The 25,381-nt window shown below is 41.1% G+C and overlaps 1 protein-coding gene across 2 annotated transcripts in view; it reads right to left on the bottom strand.

Moving 5' to 3' along the window:
- LOC133652392 (sodium- and chloride-dependent GABA transporter 2-like) overlaps nucleotides 1-24,319 on the bottom strand; it is a 69,507-nt gene extending 45,188 nt beyond the window's left edge. For both annotated transcript variants that reach the window (XM_062051111.1, XM_062051137.1), the window contains exon 1: nucleotides 24,152-24,319. The gene's annotated coding sequence lies outside the window, so the exon portion shown is untranslated. The remainder of the gene's footprint in view (nucleotides 1-24,151) is intronic.
- Nucleotides 24,320-25,381: the final 1,062 nt, after the last annotated feature.

Here is a 25,381-nt window from a genome sequence, read left to right as displayed (position 1 = left end):
GTGGTCAGCATAACATGTAATGGTGGTTCTTTGGTCAAAATGTTGCATAGATTATGTTTTACAGATCATTTTCAAGCCGTTTTCTGACAGTCACTTCAGGATGCGCCGTTTTGTGGGCGGTCTTATTTACGTGGCTCACCTTCGGCAGCGTCTTCTCCCCGTCATCTTTGTTGTAGCGGTGTAGCGTGCAAGGACGGGAGTGGAAGAAGTGTCAAAAGATGGAGCTAACTGTTTTAATGACTTTCAGACTTTATTTAAATCAATAACGGAGCAGCATCTCCTCATCCAGAAACAACAACAACGCCGGAAATGTGTTCCGTGAAAAAACGTACCACCGGAACTCTCTAATAACTAAAGTTCCTTGAGTGAATAATGTAAACTCACTACACCGGTATGTTTTAGCACTTTCATGGCGAGTTTACTGACAGATATAAGTAAGAACTTTACACTACTTTATATTAGAAATGGCAACAGCGGAGGATGAATGTCCCATAACAAGAAGATAGAGAAAAAGAAGAAGTTTATCGACTACGGTGTCGTCAAGGACTACAAAGGCGGACGCGCACAATTTTTCAGGAATTATGCGGATCCCAAATACAGATCAGCAGGTACCAGAAGGTAAGAAAAGTTTCTTTTGCATAATATTGCGAAACAAAACGCCAGATAATATGTCTTACCTTATACACACACCATAATAATACTCTTATGTTGAAGCACAGTGCAATCCATCAAGCGGTGTGGCTTCATAGCTTACCAAAGTTGTACTAAAACATGTTGATAGATTTTTGAGCGCCGTGTGTAATGTTCTATATTTTCAATGGAACATATAAAATGTTGGTGTCATTTACTTGAGTCATATTGCAGTCTACACGTATCTCTTGTGTGTGACTGCCATCATAGTGCAGTCTACACGTGTCTCTTATGTTTGACTGCCATCTACTGGTCACCCTTATCATTACACCATGTACCAAATAAAATAGCTTCGAGGTCGGTAAGCAAAACCAGAATTATTCTGTACATTAGGTGCACCGGGGTATAAGGCGCACTGTTGAGTTTTGAGAAAAAAAAAAAAATTTTAAGTGTGCCTTATAGTCCAGAAAATACAGTATTAAAAATGGACGCTCACAACTATCTGGAGTGTCAATACTTAAGATGCTACTGGAACGCTAAATGCTGGAAAATTAGACTATAATTTATCTGAAACGACGTCTGCGCGGTTTGCTAGGTGCTGCTGTTTTGGTTAGCGACAAATGGGCTCGGCAGTTAACTTTTACTATCTGTGAGTGAACAACACAATGTCTATAAACGGAGTGTAACTACATTTATACTACATGGGAGGCACAAGTAGTCTTTGTGGTAATTGAGTGATTATTGAAGACGTGGCATCTGTTATAGGGGAAACCTGCATGACTGAATGAATTAGAGGGGACACCTGTATGATGAATGAAAATGCAGTAATACGGCTTTAATTAACAGTGATAGTGAACTGCTATGTGCGTATACTAGCATAGCACTGCTCCTTTGAAACATGGATAGACGGGGGGTTGTTTTGACAAATGTCACATCTGGACGCTACAGATGTCGCGATATCAAAGTGCACATGTCACAGCGTGACGCGTGTGTGCGTGTGGTGGTGGGAAGTGTTAGGAGGGGGCCCGCTTTGCTACAGATGCTGTCCGTAAAGGCGGCCTGAAAACATTCCCCCTTTGTCATCTGTTCGCTTGTGTTGTTGACACTTGGCAAGGACGCCACAGCTTCCCGCTGAGCTATACAGCCTAAAAAGGACACCTTGAGATGAGAGATGACTCAGCATATTTGCTGAGGTCACAAACCAAATCCATTTGTGGTGTCATGTTATCGTCTGCACCAGCGGTTTTCAACTTTGAATACCACTTAAAATAAAACCACAGTTTGTAATTACCTCATTGTGTCCCTTCCAATTTCAAGACCATTGCATTGGAAGTATCGTTTAAAATATCTTCGGTAAATACATTTGTATTAATATTAGAGCTGTCAAACAATCAAAATATTTAATCTATCTAATTTAGTCTAATATATCATGTGCAAATATGTTTTAATTAAACATGAATTAAACTAAATCTTAGATATAAATATATATGTTAAACATAAATAATAATATGTTAAATCTAAACCTAAATCTTGAATCTGAACCTAAATCTTGAATCTAAACCTATATGTTAAATCTAAACTTAAATGTTAAATCTAAATCTAAATGTGAGCGCTAAATGTTAAATCTAAACCTAAATCTTAAATATAAATCTATATGTTAATCTAAACTCCAATCTTGAATCTAAACCTATGTTGAATCTTAACCAAAATGTTTAATCTAACTCGAAATTTAAGCACACATTTAATTTAATTTTAAAAATTTTTTGTCCTGTCCAGCTTCTCAGGCAAATCATATAGTAGATGTGTCAGGACTTGGACTTTGGCGTGGCTTGTTTTCCCATGGTGCAAAAGAATTGGACCGGACATGGTGTGAAGTTAAATTCATGACTTAATAGACTATAAAAAGTATAAACAAAAGGCGCGTACAAGGCGGGGAACAAACTTGGCTAACAAAACAAAACTAGCACAAAGGCAGAACTATGGAAAAAAAGGAACAAACAAAAGGCGCTCACAGCAGAGGTACAAAACAGTGGCTTGAATAAACAAAAAACTTACGTGGCAAGAAAAGAGCAGCATGTATGACCTGGACAGAGTAAGCAGCGTGTCAAGAGTGCAGAGCATGAATGTGATGTCGCCAGAAAGACCAACAGAAAATGACCGGCTTAAATAGTCATGTGGTGATTGAAAACAGGTGCGTGAGTTCAAATGAATCAGGTGCGTGAGTCCAAGACGTGAAACAGGTGACACTGATGGTTGTCAAGGTAACAAACAAACAAACAAACAAACAAGGAAGTGCAACCAGGAACTAAAAAAGAGTCCAAAAAACAAACAGCACATGCAAACAAAAACATGATCAAAAGACCTGACAGAGCCCCTCCCTTAAGGACAGATCCCAGATGTCCAAAAACAAACAAAACAAGGCAGGATCCAGAGTCATGGGAGGGCGGGAGGGGGACTTGGCGGTGGGTCGCCAGACCACGTGTCCCCAAATCCACCGGGGAAGAATCAGGTGGCGCCGACGCGTAGACCGCCGCTGTACCTGACGAGGTGGGCGACCTGGGAATGGCCACATCCATGGCCGACGAGGAGGTGGGCGCACTTGGCGTGGCAGACGACCAGGTAGTGGCCACATTCGTGGCCGACGAGGAGGCAGGCGCGTCGTCATCACGGCAGGCGTGGAAGCTGCGCGCGTCATCGTGGCAGGCGTAAAAGCAGCAGATGAAGTAGGCGCGGGTGCAGCAGACAAAGCAGGCAGCGAAGCTCGGCGTGGTGCATCAGGCGGAGGGTCTTGGCGTAGCGGGTCTTGGCGTGGCGGTTCTTGGTCTTGGCATGGCGGGTCTTGGTCTTGGCATGGCGGCTCTTGGTCTTGGTCTTGGCTTGGGGGGTCTTGGTCTTGGCTTGGGGGGTCTTGGGGTCGTGGAGCTGCGACTGGCGGCACTTGGCGGCGTGGAGCTGCGACTGGCGGCACTTGGCGTGGAGCTGCGACTGGTGGCACTTGGCGTGGAGCTGCTACTGGAGGAACTTGGCGTGGTGCGGCTAGGTATGTCGCTAGCCTTGGAGCAGGGCATGGAGCTAGCCGTGGCGTAGGTGCCAGCCTTGGTGCTGGTGCTAGCCTTGGCGCTGGTGCTAGCCTTGGTGCAGGTGGAGGTGGCCTAGCCGGGGGTTGCGGCTTGGCAGGCCGAAAGACTGGTGGTGGTGGCCGGGCCGGAGGTTGCGGCTTGGCATGGCGAAAAGCTGGTGGTGGTGGCCGGGCTGGAGGCTGAAGAACTGGTGGAACCACCCCACCAGCACAGCTCCCCCCCCCCCCCCCCCCCCCCTCAAGGGGCGGATACCAGACGCGCTCCCTGCGGTCTGGAATAGTTTTTGGGGGTGGGTGGAGGGAGGTCAGGAGGGGGGCTGAATCCTCCCCTCTAAATTGTCCAAACTGTCTTTCTTAGTCCCCCCACCTGGAGTTGTGTGGGCGGAAAAAAATAAATATCTTGTGATGTGGGCGGGGCTTGAGTCTTGGGGGGCGGAGCATGAAACTTGAATGGCTTGGTTTGGCAAGATCTGATTTTTAGGAACATATCTTGATAATGCTTTATCATAGACATGGAGTCTTTTGTTGGGGGCAGGGGATAAAAAGAAAAATAATTCAGAAAAAAAAATCCTGGTCTTTGGTGTCATCCGCTGACGGTGGCGTGATGTTGTCCTGGGGGAGCTGGGCAGCCTGCAGTGTCTTCCCGCCCGGAGGGGGAGGAGCTTGCAGGGACGACGCGTCCAGTCCGCTCGGATAAGCCTTCCCAGACGTCCTTCGTCCTTGGCGGCGCTTCCGGGACATGGGTGACGCGCCAACGGAGCTGATTGGCACCAGTTTGCCGGTCGGACCCCACATTAGATCCTTGCGCTCCATGGGGGAATAGCAAAGCGATTCGGCTTCCATGGCGTGCAGCACCTCCCAGGTTCCTTCGTCCAACTTCTTTGCGGGAAAACGTTTTGCTGCTGGCGACATACTGTCAAGGCTTGGACTGTGGCGTGGTTTGTTCTCCCGTGGTGCAAATGAATTGGACCGGACATGGCATGAAAGTGGGTACATGATTTAATATAATGACAATAAAAAGGAATAAACAAAAGGCGCTCACAGTGAAGGTAAAAACTTGACTATGAAAACAAAAGCGCGCACAATGGCGGAAGTCCAAAACTTGGCTATAAACACAAAACTTGCACTAAGGCAGAAACTATGAACAATGAAACAAAAACACTAACTGTGGCATTAATAAACAAAAACTTACTTGGCATGGAAGCTATGAAACAAGCAGCGTGATTTAGCATGAAACAGAGTGGCAGGAGTGTGATGTCGCCCTGGAGACTTCCTGGCAACAATCGGTTTAAATAATAGTGACATGATTAGTGAAAACAGGTGCGTGACTCAAAACGTGAAACAGGTGCGTGACATGACGATGTGAACCAGGTGAAACTAATGGTTGTCAAGGTAACAAACAAGGAAGTGCAACCAGGAACTAAAAAAGAGTCCAAAAAACAAACAGCACATGCAAACAAAAACATGATCAAGAGACATGACAAGATGTAGATGCCCATATCGGCTGTTCAGATTTACTTTACAAAAGATTAGTGTAGGATACTTCTCTTGTTGCCTTATTTGCATTTGACTTTAATTAAATGTATTTATATTATCATTTGGTGCAGCCGGGCCGGAGCAGAAGGGGATAGAAAGAGAAAAAAAGGAAGACAGAGGGGGGAATTGTGGGCACAAGAGGGGGATTAGACAGAGAGACAAAAACGACAACAGCAAACACAACAAGAACAACAACAATAGAGCAACATCAGCAAATACGACATGTACAAATATGATGGTAAAAGTAATAGCAAATAAGCAGTTAGCGAAAATAAAAAATAATACAGAAATGACAATGAGCATTATTACACTAAAAATGGAGCAATACGAATACCAATAGAAATAGCGCTATTGATAATGAACAATACCAATATTTTACCTTTATTATCAACAATACAGTTGTTCAAATGCAACAATACATATACGTAATGATAACTTGAGATACGAAAGAATGCAGAAAAATGGAGGGGAAGAAAGAGAAACAACCTACATTAACCTTGTAGATTGTTATAGTAACAATATGTTAAGCTTTGTCAGTGTGCCATGTGTTATACCCAGTTTACCCTAGGACAACAACATTAATATATGTTTGATGAAACGTGATTATGTGCATGAGTGTATGTGTGTATATGTACTTGTATATGTACAGATTTTGATTGATTGATTGATTGAGACTTTTATTAGTAGGTTGCACAGTGAAGTACATATTCCGTACAATTGACCACTAAATGGTAACACCCGAATACGTTTTTCAACTTGTTTAAGTCGGGGTCCACTTAAATTGATTCATGATACAGATATATACTATCATATATACTATCATCATAATACAGTCATCACACAAGATAATCACATTGAATTATTTACATTATTTACAATCAGGGGTGTGGAGGGTGGGTGGGGGGGATATGTACATCAAGTAGTGGACATAGAGAGAGAGGGAGAGAGAGAGAGAGATCAGAAGGCATAAGAAAAAGAAAAAGTATCTGCATTTGATTGTTTACATTTGATTATTAGCAATCCGGGGAGGGTGTTAGTTTAGGGTTGTAGCTGCCTGGAGGTGAACTTTTATTGCGGTTTTGAAGGAGGATAGAGATGCCCTTTCTTTTATACCTGTTGGGAGCGCATTCCACATTGATGTGGCATAGAAAGAGAATGAGTTAAGACCTTTGTTAGTTCGGAATCTGGGTTTAACGTGGTTAGTGGAGCTCCCCCTGGTGTTGTGGTTATGGCGGTCATTTACGTTAAGGAAGTAGTTTGACATGTACTTCGGTATCAGGGAGGTGTAGCGGATTTTATAGACTAGGCTCAGTGCAAGTTGTTTAACTCTGTCCTCCACCTTGAGCCAGCCCACTTTAGAGAAGTGGGTAGGAGTGAGGTGGGATCTGGGGTGGAGGTCTAGAAGTAACCTGACTAGCTTGTTCTGAGATGTTTGGAGTTTAGTATGTGTAAATGTGTGTTTGTACAGTGAATGTATATGTACAGTATGTGTATGTGTGTTTGTACAGTGAATGTATATGTACAGTATGTGTATGTGTGTGTTTGTACAGTGAATGTATATGTACAGTATGTGTATACAGTATGTGTGTTTGTACAGTGAATGTATATGTACAGTATGTGTATATGTGTTTGTACAGTGAGTGTATATGTACAGTAAGTGTATATGTATGTTTGTACAGTGAATGTATATGTACATTATGTGTATGTGTATGTTTGTATAATGAATGTGCGTGTGGATGTACGAACTTTGAGTGTGTAAATATGTACTGTATTTGTATATGTATGTGGGAGCGTAGGTACTTATGTATGTATGTATGTATGTATGTATGTATGTATGTATGTGAGTATATGTGAATTTGTATGTACAATACATTTGACTCCCCGTGTGTGCGGGAGCCAGAGTACGGCCCCAGCCTCCCCGAGAGCCCAACCCATATTTATATATATAACAAAATACATATATATATAGCTAGAATTCACTGAAAGTCAAGTATTTATTTTATTTATATATTTATATATATATATATATATATATATATATATATATATATATATATATATATATATATATATATATATATATATATATATATATATATATATATATATATATATAAGAAATACTTGAATTTCAGTGAATTCTAGCTATAAATATACTCCTCCCCCTTAACCCCGCCCCCCGGCCCCGACCACCCGACCCCCCCCCCCCACAAAAAAAAAAAGTCCCGAATTTGGAGGTGTCAAGGTTGGAAAGTATGAGTGTGCATCAATAAAAATATTTCTATTTGTTTGTGTCTTTCATCATTTTGCTGCGCTCTTACTTTATGATTGTGTCACATATGAACCGTTCTTCATGATTGTGTCACATATGAACTGTACCATCACTGTAAACAACGCAGTCACTGTCATATAAGTTTGCTGCAAGGAGCAGCCGCTGACACGCTCGTTTTGAAACGGTTCTAGAGAAAATGTCTTAATTGTGACTTAAATGGTGAAAACCTGATAATTGTAAGTGTGAAGTGAATTATATCTATTTAGCACTTTTTCTCTAGTGACTCAAAGCGCTTTACATAGTGAAACCCAATGTCTAAGTTACATTTAAACCAGTGTGGGTGGCACTGGGACCAGGTGGATAAAGTGTCTTGCCCAAGGACACAACGGCAGTGACTAGGATGGCGGAAGCGGGAATCGAACCTGCAACCCTCAAGTTGCTGGCACGGCCACTCTACCAACCGAGCTATACCGCCCCAAGTCATGATTTTGTCAGAGATTCGGATGCGGTGCATGCCAATATGCGCCTTTTAATATGCTTATTTTCCATCTTTCTGCTCCTCGTAAGCGTGGTCTAAAAGGAAGTAAGACGAAGAAAAGATTACTTTAATTTCACACTCACTATAATCATGTTTTTACCATTTAGCTCACAATTAAGACCTATTCTTTAGAACCGATCCAAAGCGGATTGGTGGAATATTGACATTCTATAAATATTCATCCTTACACTTGGAAAGAGATTTAGTGCTCACATTTAGATCTAGATTTAAGTTTAAGATGTAGATTTACATTCAACATTTAGGTTTACATTTTAGATTGAGGTTTAGATTTAACGGTCAGGTTAGATTTAACATTTAGGTTTAGACTTAACATCTAGCGCTCATATTTAGATTTAGATTCAAGATTTAGGTTTAGATTAAACATTTAGTGCTCCCATTTCATTTAGGTTTAGATTTATTATTTAGCGCTCACATTTAGATTTCCATCCATCCATCCATTTTCTACCGCTTGTCCCTTTTGGGTGCTGGAGCCTACCATTAGATTTTAAAATTAGATTTAAGATTTAGGTTTAGATTCAACATTTAGTGCTCCCATTTAACATTTAGGTTCTGATTTAAGATATAGGTTTAAATTTAAGATTTAGTTTTAGATTTGAAATTTAGATGTATTTACAAACCCCGTTTCCATATGAGTTGGGAAATTGTGTTAGATGTAAATATAAACGGAATACAATGATTTGCAAATCTATTTCAACCCATATTCAATTTAATGCACTACAAAGACAAGATATTTGATGTTCAAACTCATAAACTTTATTTTTGTTTTGCAAATAATAATTAACTTAGAATTTCATGGCTGCAACATGTGCCAAAGTAGTTAGGAAAGGGCATGTTCACCACTGTGTTACATGGCCTTTCCTTTTAACAACACTCAGTAAACGTTTGGGAACTGAGGAGACACATTTTTTAAGCTTCTCAGGTGGAATTCTTTCCCATTCTTGCTTGATGTACAGCTTAAGTTGTTCAACAGTCCAGGGGAGTCCGTTGTGGTATTTTAGGCTTCATAATGCGCCACACATTTTCAATGGGAGACAGGTCTGGACTACAGGCAGGCCAGTCTAGTACCCGCACTCTTTTACTATGAAGCCACGTTGATGTAACACGTGGCTTGGCATTGTCTTGCTGAAATAAGCAGGGGCGTCCATGGTAACGTTGCTTGGATGGCAACATATGTTGCTCCAAAACCTGTATGTACCTTTCAGCATTAATGGCGCCTTCACAGATGTGTAAGTTACCCATGTATTGGGCACTAATACACCCCCATACCATCACAGATGCTGGCTTTTCAACTTTGCGCCTATAACAGTCTGGATGGTTATTTTCCTCTTTGGTCCGGAGGACACGACGTCCACAGTTTCCAAAAACAATTTGAAATTTGGACTCGTCAGACCACAGAACACTTTTCCACTTTGTATCAGTCCATCTTAGATGAGCTCTGGCCCAGCGAAGCCAACGCCGTTTCTGGGTGTTGTTGATAAACGGTTTTCGCCTTGCATAGGAGAGTTTTATCTTGCACTTACAGATGTAGCGACCAACTGCAGTTACTGACATTGGGTTTCTGAAGTGTTTCTGAGCCCATGTGGTGATATCCGTTACACACTGATGTCGCTTGTTGATGCAGTACCGCCTGTGGGATCGAAGGTCACAGGCTTAGCTGCTTACGTGCAGTGATTTCTCCAGATTCTCTGAACCCTTTGATGATATTACGAACCGTAGATGGTGAAATCCTTAAATTCCTCTCAATAGCTGGTTGAGAAAGGTTTTTCTTAAACTGTTCAATAACTTGCTCACGCATTTGTTGACAAAGTGGTGACCCTCGCCCCATCCTTGTTTGTGAATGACTGCGCATTTCATGGAATCTACTTTTATACCCAATCATGGCACCCACCTGTTCCCAATTTGCCCGTTCACCTGTGGGATGTTCCAAATACAGTAAGTGTTTGATGAGCATTCCTCAACTTTATCAGTATTTATTGCCACCTTTCCCAGCTTCTTTGTCACGTGTTGCTGGCATGAAATTCTAAAGTTAATGATTATTTAAAAAAAAATAAATGTTTATCAGTTTGAACATCAAATATGTTGTCTTTGTAGCATGTTCAACTGAATATGGGTTGAAAATGATTTGCAAATCATTGTATTCCGTTTATATTTACATTTAACACCATTTCCCAACTCATGTGGAAACAGGGTTTGTAGAATCAACATTTGATTTAAATTTAAATGTGATGGAAATTTGCTAAATCTGAGAAAAGTCGGTTAAAGCAGTAATATGCAAAACAATATGATTTCAAAAATAAAGTGCACTGAATTGTTCATAAAAAGTCAGGCTTTTGTTCACAATGTCCAAGAGTCAGAATTTTGTCCCCACCTTAAATGTGGAATTCATGAGGGTCAGGTAAATCCTTTTGGTCCATTGCAGTTGTAAATAACAATGTATAAATAATACAAATGTTCTCACGCCGACAACACGAACACATCGGCATTAGCGTTAGCTTGTTAGCATTAGCATTCTGTTCTCTCGGGTTGAGGCTAATAACTACACAAATGGAGTGTCAGTGACTACTTTTATAACATGTAATAAAGTAAATTGTTAATACCTGATGTGATTTCTCTTTGTTCTACTTGTGTACTGCCTCCTTTTTTTCACATTTTTTCAACAAAGTCTCAGAGTAGTAAGCAGCTGAGGTTGTTGTTTCGAGTATGACTGAATACTTCATACTCCTCCGTAAATAAATTAAATAGAGTCTGTCCATTTCTCATAGCTTTGCTTATCGAAATGAAGTTTGTAAAAAATAACAAACAACATTAAACTGCATAGAGTTTCAAGACGATGGCTGAGTAAAAACACTGCAAGATAATTCCACTGATCGGCGTTCTTCAGCACAAAGATGCCGCACAAAATTTCCTGCAGGCCGAAAGTTTGTTCTTTTTTATCTCCGTTGTCAAGTTTGTTGTAATTGAAATACACAAGAAATAGGAAGTAAACAAGTCGTTTCGCATTCTGCAATGGCGGTCTTGTGTTCGAAAAATAAGTTTGAGGAACGCCCCCAACTGGTTTCAACCGATCAGCATTTGACAGCACAGCCTGCCCCAGAAAAGGTTCCAGGTCCCTTGTTCCCTGGGAACCACACCTGCTGTTTTGAGTTGAGCTCTCTGGGGGCTGGGGCCATACTTTGGCTCCAGCACACACTGGGAGACAAATATATTGTACATAAAAATTCACATACACACAATTATTCATACATATATACACACATTCGTATATTCATTCATTAAAGGCCTACTGAAACCCACTACTACCGACCACGCAGTCTGATAGTTTATATATCAATGATGAAATCTTAACATTACAACACATGCCAATACGGCCGGGTTAACTTATAAAGTGCAATTTTAAATTTCCCGCTAAACTTCCGGTTGAAAACGTCTATGTATGATGACGTATGCGCGTGACATCAATCGTTGAAACGGAAGTATTGGTACACATTGTATCCAATACAAAAAGCTCGGTTTTCATCGCAAAATTCCACAGTATTCTGGACATCTGTGTTGGTGAATCTTTTGCAATTTGTTTAATGAACAATGGAGACTGCAAAGAAGAAAGCTGGAGGTGGGATCGGTGTATTAGCGGCTGGCTGCAACAACACAACCAGGAGGACTTTGACTTGGATAGCAGACGCGCTATCCGACGCTAGCCGCCGACCGCACGGATGATCGGGTGAAGTCCTTCGTCGCTCCGTCGATCGCTGGAACGCAGGTGAGCACGGGTGTTGATGAGCAGATGAGGGCTGGCTGGCGTAGGTGGATATCTAATGTTTTTAGCATAGCTCTGTGAGGTCCCGTTGCTAAGTTAGCTTCAATGGCGTCGTTAGCAACAGCATTGTTAAGCTTCGCCAGGCTGGAAAGCATTAACCGTGTAGTTACAGGTCCATGGTTTAATAGTATTGTTGATTTTCTGTCTATCCTTCCAGTCAGGGGTTTATTTCTTTTGTTTCTATCTGCAGTTAAGCCCGATGCTATCACGTTAGCTCCGTAGCTAAAGTGCTTCGCCGATGTATTGTCGTGGAGATAAAAGTCACTGTGAATATCCATTTCGCGTTCTCGACTCTCATTTTCAAGAGGATATAGTATCCGAGGTGGTTTAAAATACAAATCCGTGATCTACAATAGAAAAAGGAGAGAGTGTGGAATCCAATGAGCCAGCTTGTACCTAAGTTACGGTCAGAGCGAAAAAAGATGCGTCCTGCACTGCACTCTAGTCCTTCACTCTCACATTCCTCATCCACGAATCTTTCATCCTGGCTCAAATTAATGGGGTAATCGTCACTTTCTCGGTCCGAATCGCTCTCGCTGCTGGTGTAAACAATGGTGAAATGTGAGGAGCCTTTCAACCTGTGACGTAACGCTACTTCCGGTACAGGCAAGGCTTTTTTATCAGCGACCAAAAGTTGCGAACTTTATCGTCGATGTTCTCTACTAAATCCTTTCAGCAAAAATATGGCAATATCGCGAAATGATCAAGTATGACACATAGAATGGATCTGCTATCCCTGTTTAAATAAAAAAATGTAATTTCAGTAGGCCTTTAATACAAACATACGTGCACAGGTTGGTATTTACCCACATACATAGGTACATACTCTCCCACATACAAACACAGTATACACACACACACATATACACACACACACACACACACACACACACACACACACACACACACACGGTACATACATCCACACGCACGTTCACTGTACAAACATACATATACACATCAGTGGCGTGCGGTGAGGTTAATGTCTGGTGAGGCACGACTGCATCATTACAGTCAGATTTACAAACATATGAACCTGCAGTGCAAGTGTACCTAATGTTGTGTCCCTGCGGTCGTTCGCGGCTCCTGCAGCGCGAGCATTGTTGTTTTTGCACTTTTTGGCTTCTTGTTAAGTGACTTTTTTTGGGGGGATTCGGTCTTGCACGTGGAGGGTTTGGATGTGGGCTTTGGTTGGTGTGGCCGCGGCGCTCCCGTCGGGCGGTGCATTCTGCGGCGGAGGTCCTTGGCACCAGGAGGCGGGGTTATGAGACGAGCCTCACACAGTGTGTCTTTGCAGCAGAGTTTTATGAATGCTCAGCACTAAAAATATGTTACACACATACAGTTGTTGACAAAATACACTGTACATTATATACCTCAGCTAACTAAACTATGGAAATGTATAATATAATTCATATAGCAATACGGTCTCACTGCACAGCAGGCCAGCAGTTAGCCGAGTCATTGCGCACAATCCATGTTGAGGCACAACGCAGTGATGTGCCTCAACTGGCTGCTGATCACCACACCGTCTCTTCTCAGTATTTGAACGGCAAATGTGAAAATAAAAATAAAAATAATCTAAAACTGGTGAAGTTAAATGGAAAATAACTTTAGTATAATCACTGGATACATATAGCAATTTAATTATTATTTTTTTCTTTTTACTTTTTTTTTTCTTTCCATGATGGCAGGTGAGGCCGTGCCTCCCCTGCCTCTAGTGACGGCACGCCACTGATACACATACTGTACATATACAAACACATATGCATACATATACTCATTATATCGTATTTTTCGGATTATAAGTCGCTCCGGAGTATAAGTCGCACAGGCCGAAAATGCATAATAAAGAAGGAAAAAAACATAAGTCGCACTGGAGTATAAGTCGCATTTTTTTGGGAAATGTATTTGATAAAACCCAACACCAAGAATATACATTTGAAAGGCAATTTAAAATAAATAAAGAATAGTGAACAACAGGCTGAATAAGTGTACATTATATGACGCATAAATAACCAACTTAGAACGTGCCTGGTATGTTAACGTAACATATTATGGTAAGAGTCATTCAAATAACTATAACATATAGAACATGCTATACATTTACCAAACAATCTGTCAATCCTAATCGCTAAATCCGATGAAATCTTATACGTCTAGTCTCTTACGTGAATGAGCTAAATAATATTATTTGATATTTTACGGTAATGTGTTAATAATTTCACACATAAGTCGCTCCTGAGTATAAGTCGCACCCCCGGCCAAACTATGAAAAAAACTGCGACTTATAGTCCGAAAAATACGGTATATGCATATAATCACGTTTCATCAAGGCAAGGCAAGGCAAGGCAACTTTATTTGTATAGCGCTTTTCATACACAAGGCAGACTCAAAGTGCTTCATCAAACATATATTAAAGTTGTTCTCTTAGGGGAAATTGGGTAAAACACGGCACACTGACAAAGCTTAACCGAATGTTACTATAACAATCTACAAGGTTATTACAGTTAGCCTCTCTTTCTTCCCCTCCATTTATCTGCTTTATTTTGTAATTCAAGTTATTAATACATATATGTATTGTTGCATTTGAAACAATTGTATTGTTGTTAAGAGGTAATTATTGTTATTATTCATTATCAATAGTGCTATTTCTATTGGTATTTGTATTGCTCCATTTGTAGTGTAATAATGTTCATTGTCATTTCTGTGTTATTAATATTTACTTCACTAACTGCTTCTTTGCTATCACTTTTCGTATCATATTTGTACATATCATTTTTGATGATGCTGTTCTGTTGTTGTGGTAGTTATTGTTGTTGTCTCTCTGTCTTATCGCCCTCTTGTCCCCGCAATTTCCCCATCCGTCTTCCTTTTTTTCTCTTTTTATCCCCTCGGTCCGGCTGCACCAAACATTTAATAAATCCATTTAATAAAGTCAAATACAGATACGGCAACTAGAGAAGTATCACACACTTCTCTTTTGTAAAGCAAATCTGTACAGCCAATATGGGCATCTACATTAACAATATGATTTGCCTGAGAAGCTGGACAGGACAAAAACAAAAAACCTTCCTACCTTGCTGTCAGGAAGTAAAAAAGAAGGTTACTGAAGAACTAAATCTATCTTAGTAGTTTTTGGTGGAAATACCGGGAACTTTATTTAACCGGCCGGGTAAAAGGTAGAAAAGGGCCATATATTGATAGATTGCAAAATTAGGGGTAGGGATGATGTTTGATAAGGAATTATCGAGTTCAAGCCTATTATCGAATCCTCTTATCGAACCGATTCCTTATCGATTCTCTTATCGAGTCCAGATAGGTTGTTGTATATGGAAAAAAACACACAATATTTGGTTTAACAAAAGCTCACTTTTATTATATAATAAAAAAATAAAATCTAAAAATAAATAAATATTGACTGTTACCCACCTAAAAAAATAAAATAAAATAAATAAATATTGACTGTTGTTACCCAAAGTATATTAAGTGGGATTTTTCAGAGAAACAAATATATACAGTAACACAAAAACAACCTGTCTCTGTGATCACTATAGGTGTATAAATAATAATATAGTGTTAAATAAAATCAGTACCTTGGGCACAAAACTGAAAATAATACAGCTCTCCAAAAAGTGCACTTCTGCTGCTATTTGACATAACTGTTTGTTATGATGCTTTGACATTTTTGCACTTTATTTCTTTATTGAAAGAAAATTATATGAAGAGAAAAGTTGTTTGCAAATGTGGTTACAATGCTAAAAAATGAAAAGTTAAAGCTAAAAAAAGAAATACGCTTTAGTGAGTTAACATTATTTCTTTATAGGGGGAAAGATGTTATGAGCTAGAGAATATAACAACTACACTACCCAGCATGCAACGGGAGTTACGAGCATGCGCGGTAGCCCCGAAAAGTGATGCATGTTGCTACGCTGTGAAAGTAAACGTCAAGAACTCAGCCAACACGCCTAGTCTGCATTATTTATAATTAGACAGACAACACATATACAGTGTGATTTTGTTTTGTTTACAAGGAAAGAAAAACAAAAGTTCAAAAAGGGAGATGTGTTGTATATATATATGTACAGTATGTGCTGCGGTTGCTTTAAGAACGTTGCGACAGCTGCCGTAAAGGAGGTGCGTTGCTAGCCTGGTTGCTATGTTTCCGGTTGGTTGTAAAAGTGTTCGTCATGTGTTTTACCCTGCTAAAATCTCTCAGTAAAGTTATTCGATGGATTATTGCTTTTGTTTTGAACTTTATTACACCTTGGAGCGCTTTTTCCCGTCCATTGTTTTCCTGCTTTCGCTATCTGCGCCTAGTGACTGAGCTACGTGACGTCATTTCTTGTGATGTCACACGGAGCATTTCTGGTCGGGACGGGATTCGAATAAAGAATCAACTCTTTTTCTTTACTATAGTGGTCTCGATAACGGGTACGGGTTCTCAAAAAGGGATTCGAGTCCGAGCACTCGGTTCTTTTCTTATCAAACAACCGGGAAAACCGGTTTCGAGTATCATCCCTAATTAGGGGTGTTGACAGCCATCATGCACACACACATTCATGTTGTGTGCGTTGCCTATTGTCTTTTAAGCACAAAGTCGTTAACAGCTGCTTGTAAAACTGTAGTTAGGGGTGTAATGATTCGTTTTGACGATTCCTTTCCATTCTGAATTTGTGGTTGCTGATTCGATTCAGGGACAATATTGTTGTTTTTTTTAACGATATGATCTGAAATCGATTCAGTAACTTCAGAGCAAAAACAATTCAAGCAGTGTGACTGTGTTGGATCAAAGTGGCTATGTGGGAGCTGTCTTTCTGGATCTGAAAAGAGCTTTTGACTCACTAAATCATAATGTACTAATTTAAAAAATGTCCCACATTAATTTCTCTGATGGTGCACTCTGCTGAATGAGATCATACTTGTCAAATAGAAAACAGACTGTTCAGATCAGAAACTCAATGTCACCTTACCTTAGCTGTTCAACAGGGGTACCCCAAGGCTATCTTGGGCCCAATTCTGTTCAGTCTCTATGTAAACGACTTACCTACAGTCTGCCCAGATCTTAATTTGCAATTATATGCTGACGATACAGTGCTATATGTACAAGCTAAATCAAAACAAGAAGCTGCAACAAAACTATCAGCAGCTCTGGCACAGGTATCTCACTGGCTCAATGAATCCTGTTTACACCTCAATACCAAAAAGACTGTATGTATGTTCTTCTCTTTCGTAAGTCAGCAGAGGGCGATCAACCGTCTGTAGTGGTTAATGGAGAGAGCCTTGCTATTGTAGAAAAATTCAAATATCTTGGTGTGGTCTTTGACACAAATTTATCATTCAAAGCACATGTTAAAAAAATTACAAATATCGTTAAATACACTCTGTCAAATTTCAATCATATAAGACCATTCCTCACTTCCAAGACGGCTAAAGTCTATATGCACACCATGATATGCTCACATATAAATTATTGTTTCCCAACTTGGACACACACAACAGAAACTGTACTAAAACCCATCAAGTCTCTCTTCAAAAGGGCAGTTAAAATCCTTGACAGGAAACCGATGCACTTCCACAATTGTATTATACTAAAAAAAACTTTACATTCTTGATCTGGATAGTTACCAGATCTTTATGGATGCATGTTTCATCTACAAAGTTTTAAATGCGCTTGCATTAGATTAATTCATTCAGAGGAGAAACAGTGAAGGACGGAGAACTAGGGCCTGGTCCCGAGGTGATTGCAATACACCAAGACATAGAACACAATTCAGTCAAATGGTCACCTCTGTAGGAGGAACGCAATCCTGGAATAAGTTGCCCACACACATTAGAGACTGTGATAACTATCCAATTTAAAAAAACAAAAAACGTAAACACTGGCTAAAAATAAATCCGACATGCACCCATTAAACACTGTTTCCAGACTCCAGCCCGTTGCAGTGGGCTTCTGGCCAGCGTATTTGAAGCTGTGAGTGAATTGTCTGCCCTGGTCTATTGTCTTGTAATTTTGTATTGCAACTGCTTGTCTTGTCTGTTTTATGATGTCTTATTTATTTCTGTCATCGTGGTTGTAAAGTCTTATGTGTCTCACTGTGTGATTTTAGAAACCTGCCTTGGGACTACAGCTGAAAATCTGCATTTATGCTAAGTCCGGCACATTTACACTGTTTATTCAAGTGTTGATTAATATGCACTGTCTCAATTACATAAAGGAAATGCAAATACTGTGAGTTAAATACTAGACCCTACAGGTGAAGTTTCCTACATTCCTGTTATTTCTTGTTAGGGAATTATGTATAAATGAATTATGAATACAAACAAGCAAGTAAACAACAATTAATAGTTAATGCATTCACAATTAATAAAGTGCAACCAACACTTTAGGTTGAATTAACAAAATGAAACCTTTTCTGCTCACGTTGTCAATATTTGAGCACTTTTTAATATAACTACAGTAATCAACATTTCACCAGTAGATTTACCTGCTAAATAAAGTCTCCGACCCGGCCAGACAGAATTTGTTCCCCGCCCTGGTGTTGTCGATGAAGGACAGCGTCCCAGGTGGGCTGAAACATCTATGCCCTTACATCCCTGTTGATGGAGTTGACCCCTCGCTTCCTAATTTCCATAGCTTCTCTGATCCATCTGTAGTATTTATTTGTTTCTGATGAAATGACTTCTCCTTGGCTGCCAGTTGTTCACTGCCATATTGTTGTGTTCCGGAAGTCGTAACTCCGCTGTGACTTCCGTTGTTTCGGTCGCATCCTTGGTGGCTTTAAGTTGAGTTGTGGCTTCATATTATTGTGTTGTGTCATTTCAATCAACCAATCAAAGTTTACCTATACAACCCTTGATCACAAATGTCTCAAAGGGCTGCACAAGCCACAACGACATCAGGGCAAGAAAGAACTCAACCAAATGGGAACAACGAGAAACCTTGGGTGACCAGTGCAATGGATGTATTTGTTGTGGCTGCTGTACTTGAACGTTTTTGTGTTATAATTTATGATATTGTTTTGTGGTGTTTGGATTTGGTATGACCTTTCTTGACCACTGTAGCTATTCGCCATTTTTGTTTTGATGAAACCACAGACAAGCAGGCAAACTTAACGTTTAACGTCCTTATCATTAAAAGTGCTAAACTTCATCGAAAGTCTTCAGTTCTTAAATCCAATGTTTTCCTTTTTCTAGTTTCAATAAAATCAATCTATTCTCTTTGAAAACGATCTTGGATCAATCAATACCTGTCTTCTGAAAGGCAAACTTGCAGAGCACAGATCGATGTAGTTGAATCTAAAGAATATAAATCAATATATCGATTAAATTGTTACACTCCTATTAGCTATGTTTGCCTGTGTGTGAGACTCCAAAAGTGAGCTGGGCTTTAGCCGAATGCTTGCCAGACAGGTTTTCTCTTAAACGACAAATATTGTCGTGTAACAGTCACGACATCAGTGTCGCAACTCCAAAACGTCCTGTCGCTTGAAAGTAAAAGCATGGGTCACGCTTCCTGCTTGGCCAGTAAAGCACATGGAGTTCCTGAATGCAACGTTGTGTATGGTTTACTTTTACAGACATAAACTTGATGGGTTTGTCTATAGACAGCATGTAAATAAAGTGTCCTGTAAAACGTCCAATAAAGCGATCAACAAAAGTTATGGCTACCCAGCTCCACGCTCTCCTCTCTCCTACACTGAGTATTGGTAAAAATGCCCCTTTATAGTGCACTGAACTTCCGTTCTGTGCATATACACCCACACAAACAGCTCGTTCAGGTCATGGCATGTAAATTGAGAATTGTTGGCAGTTTTTGGATGTTGTTTAAAGGGCTTTATAGGCAGAATAGATGAATACCATTAGCTACATTGTGAGCCACCTCTTGCTAGAATTGATTTACGATTTAGAATGTATAAAAAAAGAGAGAGAGGTATGTGTTCTTGTCTCACATAGGTATTGTGATTGATAAGCAAAATCTCTGTAAATATTGCAGTTCCCTTTCAAAGAAACGTGAAATAAATTAGCTTGATCTATACAACTTTTTTGAAACTGTTGAAACTATTTATTATGAATCTGCTAAAAGTGTCTTATCAAAACCTTTGGGTTGTGCTGTCGTCTTGGAAAAGTGGAACATATTAATACTAAACATTTTGAGGGAAGGTTCTTTTCGTAAAATGTGTGTAATGTCAACATAACAACACCCTGCAGTTGACGTGTGAGTTACAACTTATCTTCTATGGTCGCAGACAAAGAAGTTGACCTACTGCTCACCTCCATGGGGCCGGAATGATGGCATTTTGTTTGTTTATTGTTCATTACTTTCAAATTTATTGTGTCACACAGTTTCAACTCCTTCCTGGCAGCCAGCAGTTACTAACGATTTGGGGAGGGTGACAAATATTTGGCATGTGTTTATTTTGTAATATCAAAGAAGGTGTTTAATCAGCAGGAGCCGGCTGTGCACAGAGATCATGGTAAATTGTATTTAGGGCATCGTTAAGATAATCGATGACCAGTCGACAAACAAAATATTATAGTAGGCAACGAACGTTCGTTGCAGCCCTACTTTTAATGCGGATCACAGTTAACGGATCACTTATACCTCATATCTTGCATCTTAATTCCATCCATCCATTCATTTTCTACCGCTTGTCCCTTTTGGGGTCGCGGGGAGTGCTGGAGCCAATCTCAGCTGCATTCGGGCGGAAGGCGGGGTACACCCTGGACAAGTCGCCACCTCATCGCAGGGCTGCATCTTAATTCTTCTATGTAAATTAGAAATGACTTTTTACAGCATGATGGTGAAAGAATTGAAACAGCTGTGTAAATAATTTACTTTTGTATACCCGACCTAACATTTGAGATGGGAAAAATGCTCGATTCTCCGTTGCAACACGATAATTGGGTGATTCATTAATCAACGGAAAAATGTTCAAATATCGATTATTTGTATTGTAGGTTAATTAAAGGAATACAAACAGTTAAAAAATGCGGCATTAATGCTAATGTTAGCTAAAAATTAGATCAAGGTTTTTTTTAAAACTAACTGTAGGTGAAAAATTTGCTAACATTCTTTTAACGTTATGTGTTAGCTGAATGAGGAGGAGAGGACAAGCTATGCTAACCGTGGCAAGTTTGAATGTGAAGTAATGAAACATGAAAAGAATAAATGCTTTGTACACTTCAACTGAAAGTTAATAAACACATGTTACAGCAAAGAGTAACCAGCTAAGTTGATAAGTAATTAAAGACAATAATAACTATACAGTACGTCAACATGTCTGTCAGCCATAGATATGAATGAGAAGATAGACAACACACGCCTTTCAGCTGCAGGTTCATGGCGACCAGGGCCAAAGTGTCTGAACATTTGGTGGTTTTAGGAGGCACAGAAATGAAATCAAGGATGAATGCTCGCCAAGTAGGGACATTTATGTATTTTTTCACCTAGCGGGCAGCAACATGTCTTTCCATCAGTCCGTTTTTTACCATTTTTTAGACCATTATCTATCCATTCTGTCCCTCACGGGGTCGCGAAGGGGCTGGAGCTGCACTTGGGTGGGCGGCAGGATACACCCTGGACAATTCATCGCAGGGCCAACACAGATAGACAGACAAGCATTCACAATCACATTCACACACTCGGACCAATTTAGTGTTGAATATCAGCAGTCATCCACATACATATACAGTATATATACATATATATATATATATATATCCATCCATCCATTTTCTACCGCTTGTCCCTTTTGGGGTCGCGGGGGGTGCTGGAGCTTATCTCAGCTGCACTTGGGCGGAAGGCGGCGTACACCCTGGACAAGTTGCCACCTCATTGCAGGGCCAACACAGATAGACAGACAACATTCACACTCACTAATTTACACACTAGGGCCAAATTTAGCGTTGACAATCAGCAGTCTTCCATATATACACAAAACAAGTGTAGATGGCACGTTGTCCCTCCATCCATCCATTTTCTACCGTTTATTCCCTTCGGGGTCGCGGGGGGTGCTGGAGCCTATCTCAGCTGCACTTGGGCGGGAGGCGGCGTACACCCTGGACAAGTTGCCACCTCATTGCAGGGCCAACACAGATAGACAGACAACATTCACACTCACTAATTTACACACTAGGGCCAATTTGGTGTTGCCGATCAACCTATCCCCAGGTGCATGTTTTTGGCGGTGGGAGGAAGCCGGAGTACCCGGAGGGAACCCACGCAGTCACGGGGAGAACATGCAGACTCCACACTGAAAGATCCTGAGCCCGGGATTGAAAACAGAATACAATGATTTGCAAATCCTTTTCAACTTATATTCAATTGAATACACTGTAAAGACAATATAATTAATGACTAACTTAGAATTTAAAGGCAGCAACACATTGGAAAAAAGTTGGCACAGGGGCATTTTTACCACTGTGTTACATGGCCTTTCCTTTTACCAACCCTCAGTAAACGTTTGGGAACTGAGGAGACCAATTTTTGAAGCTTTTCAGGTGGAATTATTTCTCATTCTTGCTTTGATGTACAGCTTAAGTTGTTCACACAGATGTGTAAGTTACCCATGCCTTGGGCACTAATACAACCCCATACCATCACAGATAACAGCTTTTGAACTTTGCGCATATAACAGTATAGATAGTTCTTTTCCTCTTTGTTACGGAAGACACAACGTCCAGTTTCCAAAAACAATTTGAAATGTGGACTCATCAGACCACAGAACACTTTTCCACTTTGTATCAGTCCATCTTTGCGAAGCCAGCGGCGTTTCTGGGTGTTGTCGATAAATGGCTTTGGCTTTGCATAGTAGAGTTTTAACTTGCACTTACAGATGTAGCGACGAACTGTAGTTACTGACAGTGGTTTTCTGAAGTGTTCCTGAGCCCATGTGGTGATATCCTTTACACACTGATGTCGCTTTTTCATGCAGTACCGCCTTTAGGGATCGAAGGTCACCGGTATTCAATGTTAGTTTTGGGCCTTGCCGCTTACGTGCAGTGATTTCTCCAGATTCTCTGAACCTTTTGATGATATTACAGACCGTAGATGGTGAAATCCCTAAATTCCTTGCAACAGCTCGTTGAGCAATGTTGTTCTTAAACTGTTTGACAATTTGCTCACGCATTTGTTGACAAAGTGATGACCTTCGCCCCATCCTTGTTTGTGAATGACTGAGCATTTCATGGAAGCTGCTTTTATACCCAATCATGGCACCCACCTGTTCCCAATTGGCCTGTTCACCTGTGGGATGTTCCAAATAAGTGTTTGATGAGCATTCCTCAACTTTTTTAGTCTTTTTTGCCACTTGTGCCAGCTTTTTTGAAACATGTTGCAGGCATCAAATTCCAAATGAGCTAATATTTACAAAAAATAACAAAGTGTGAACGTTAAATATCTTGTCTTTGCAGTGTATTCAATTGAATATAGGTTGAAAAGGATTCGCAAATCATTGTATTCTGTTTTCATTTACGATTTACACAACGTCCCAACTTCACTGGCTTTGGGTTTTGTACTTCCTCGAACTAATTGTGTTATTAAATTGAGCGATGCGCCCCGGCTGTCATTATGAGTTTGCAAGTGTAATTTATGGCAATAAGTTGTGCGGGGACAACGTGGATGAGACAAATGAGCCAAACAAGACTCAACAGGGCCGTAAACTTGTCTGTGTGACACATCGCAAGGCACGCAATTCTGTCAACAACTGATATCTATTTTAGACGACTTGCAAAGCAAACTTCCTAATCTTGGCAAAGTGGAGTATGTGTATTTATTTTTACAAGCCTGGCACACGTGGGAGGCACAGTGATGCCAATTCTCTGTCTGGAGCATGTACACACTGGAACAGCTGGACACTTAGAATAGAAGCCACTATTTCGCTCGTTTCACCAATTCCCCTCACTTTTTTCTACATATTTTTCGAATGAACACATTCACGTCATGCGCTACTTTCTGTTTGGCCGTGTGAGAGTGAAAGTGAAATAGTGGAATGCATTCGTTTCTCATAGAAATGACATGAGCGCACTGCCTTAAGGTGCTGCTCTAAACAAGTGAAATTGTTGTTCCTGTTGCCGGTTAGCCAGCAACCTTTACCCTACATAATGTGGCAACAAGCGCCAAGAATAAGTGCACAAGAGCACAAAAGCCCAGCTGGTCCCTAAAGTACTCGCTCGCTTGTCTCGCCGGTCAACGAAAGCTCAGCAGCAGTGTTTGCACATCACACACATGCAGTATGAGAAAAGAAATGAGAAGAGTACCTTAACAAAGTCACAACGCCAGCGGTCCATTCATCCTGAGGTGGAGCTCATCTGCGAGTAGCTCTGACAAGGCTGAGCCCATAGGGCTCGCTTTGAGAGAGAGAGGGAGAAAGGGAGAATCTACATGTGCAGTAGAGAGACGGAAGAGCGAGGTGGACTGGCCCTTGAGACAAGACAAGGGTGGGGGTGCTGTGTGTGTTTGACAGTGCAGACATAAAGGCGGGGTCTATTCAACAAGGCTACATGGTTCCAGTGTGGGAGGGGGGGTGGTGGGCGGAGTGGGCCGTGAGCGCTACAGTTAATAAGGCCTTTCTATTTGACTCACACCAGGGGTGCCCACACTGTTTCTGCAGGCGAGCTACTTTTCAATTGACCAAGTAGAGGGGGTCTACCTCATTCATATATATAATTTATATTTATTAATCTATGTACACGTAGAACGCCGAGATGAGCGGTCGCACCCTCTTTCGCTCCCGATCGGGAATTCAAACAACTGCTCGGATTATCCCACACTTCCTCCTTTTTGTACTGTGGATCACCGATTTATATTTTAAACCTCCTCGGATACTTCACCCTCTTGAAAATGAGAGTCAAGAACGCGAAATGGACATCCATAGTGACTTTTATCTCCACGACAATACATCGGCGAAGCACCTTGGTTTTGGAGCTAACGTGTTAGCATCGTGCATGACTGCACATCGAGGCAAAGTGAACATGCCCCTGACTGGAAGGATAGACAGAAAGTCAATAATACTACTATTACTTCTACTATCAGGAGACACTGAACTCAACCCTGGACCTGCAACAACACGGTTAATGTTGTCCCGACTGGCGAAGACTAGCAATGCTACTGCTAGCGTCGCCATCGAAGCTAACTCAGCTACCGGCTCATCTCAGCTCAAGCTCACCTGTGCTCCAGCGGTCGGCGGCTCGGCGGGGGACTTCGCCCCGTTCATCGACACGGTCGGAGGCTCGGCGGCGGCGTTGGAGGACGACCCAGTCATCAGAGAAGGCAGCGACTCAGCGGCGGTGAACGACGCGGCGGCGGTGGACGGCGACCCAGCCATCGGTAATGGCGGGGAACTGCACGAGATGGCGGGGGTCCACGCGGCCTCTCCCCGGTCCATGACGGTCGAGGACGCGGCATACACTGGATTTAGAGGCGCCTTTACAAAAAAAAACATTTTCGTTGTTCTCTTTGTCTTCAAAAAAGCCCGCCAAAAGGAAATC

This window comes from Entelurus aequoreus, linkage group LG01, assembly GCF_033978785.1.
Source record: "Entelurus aequoreus isolate RoL-2023_Sb linkage group LG01, RoL_Eaeq_v1.1, whole genome shotgun sequence".
NCBI classification, from domain to species: domain Eukaryota; kingdom Metazoa; phylum Chordata; class Actinopteri; order Syngnathiformes; family Syngnathidae; genus Entelurus; species Entelurus aequoreus.
This window is presented reverse-complemented; position numbering and strand designations above follow the sequence as displayed.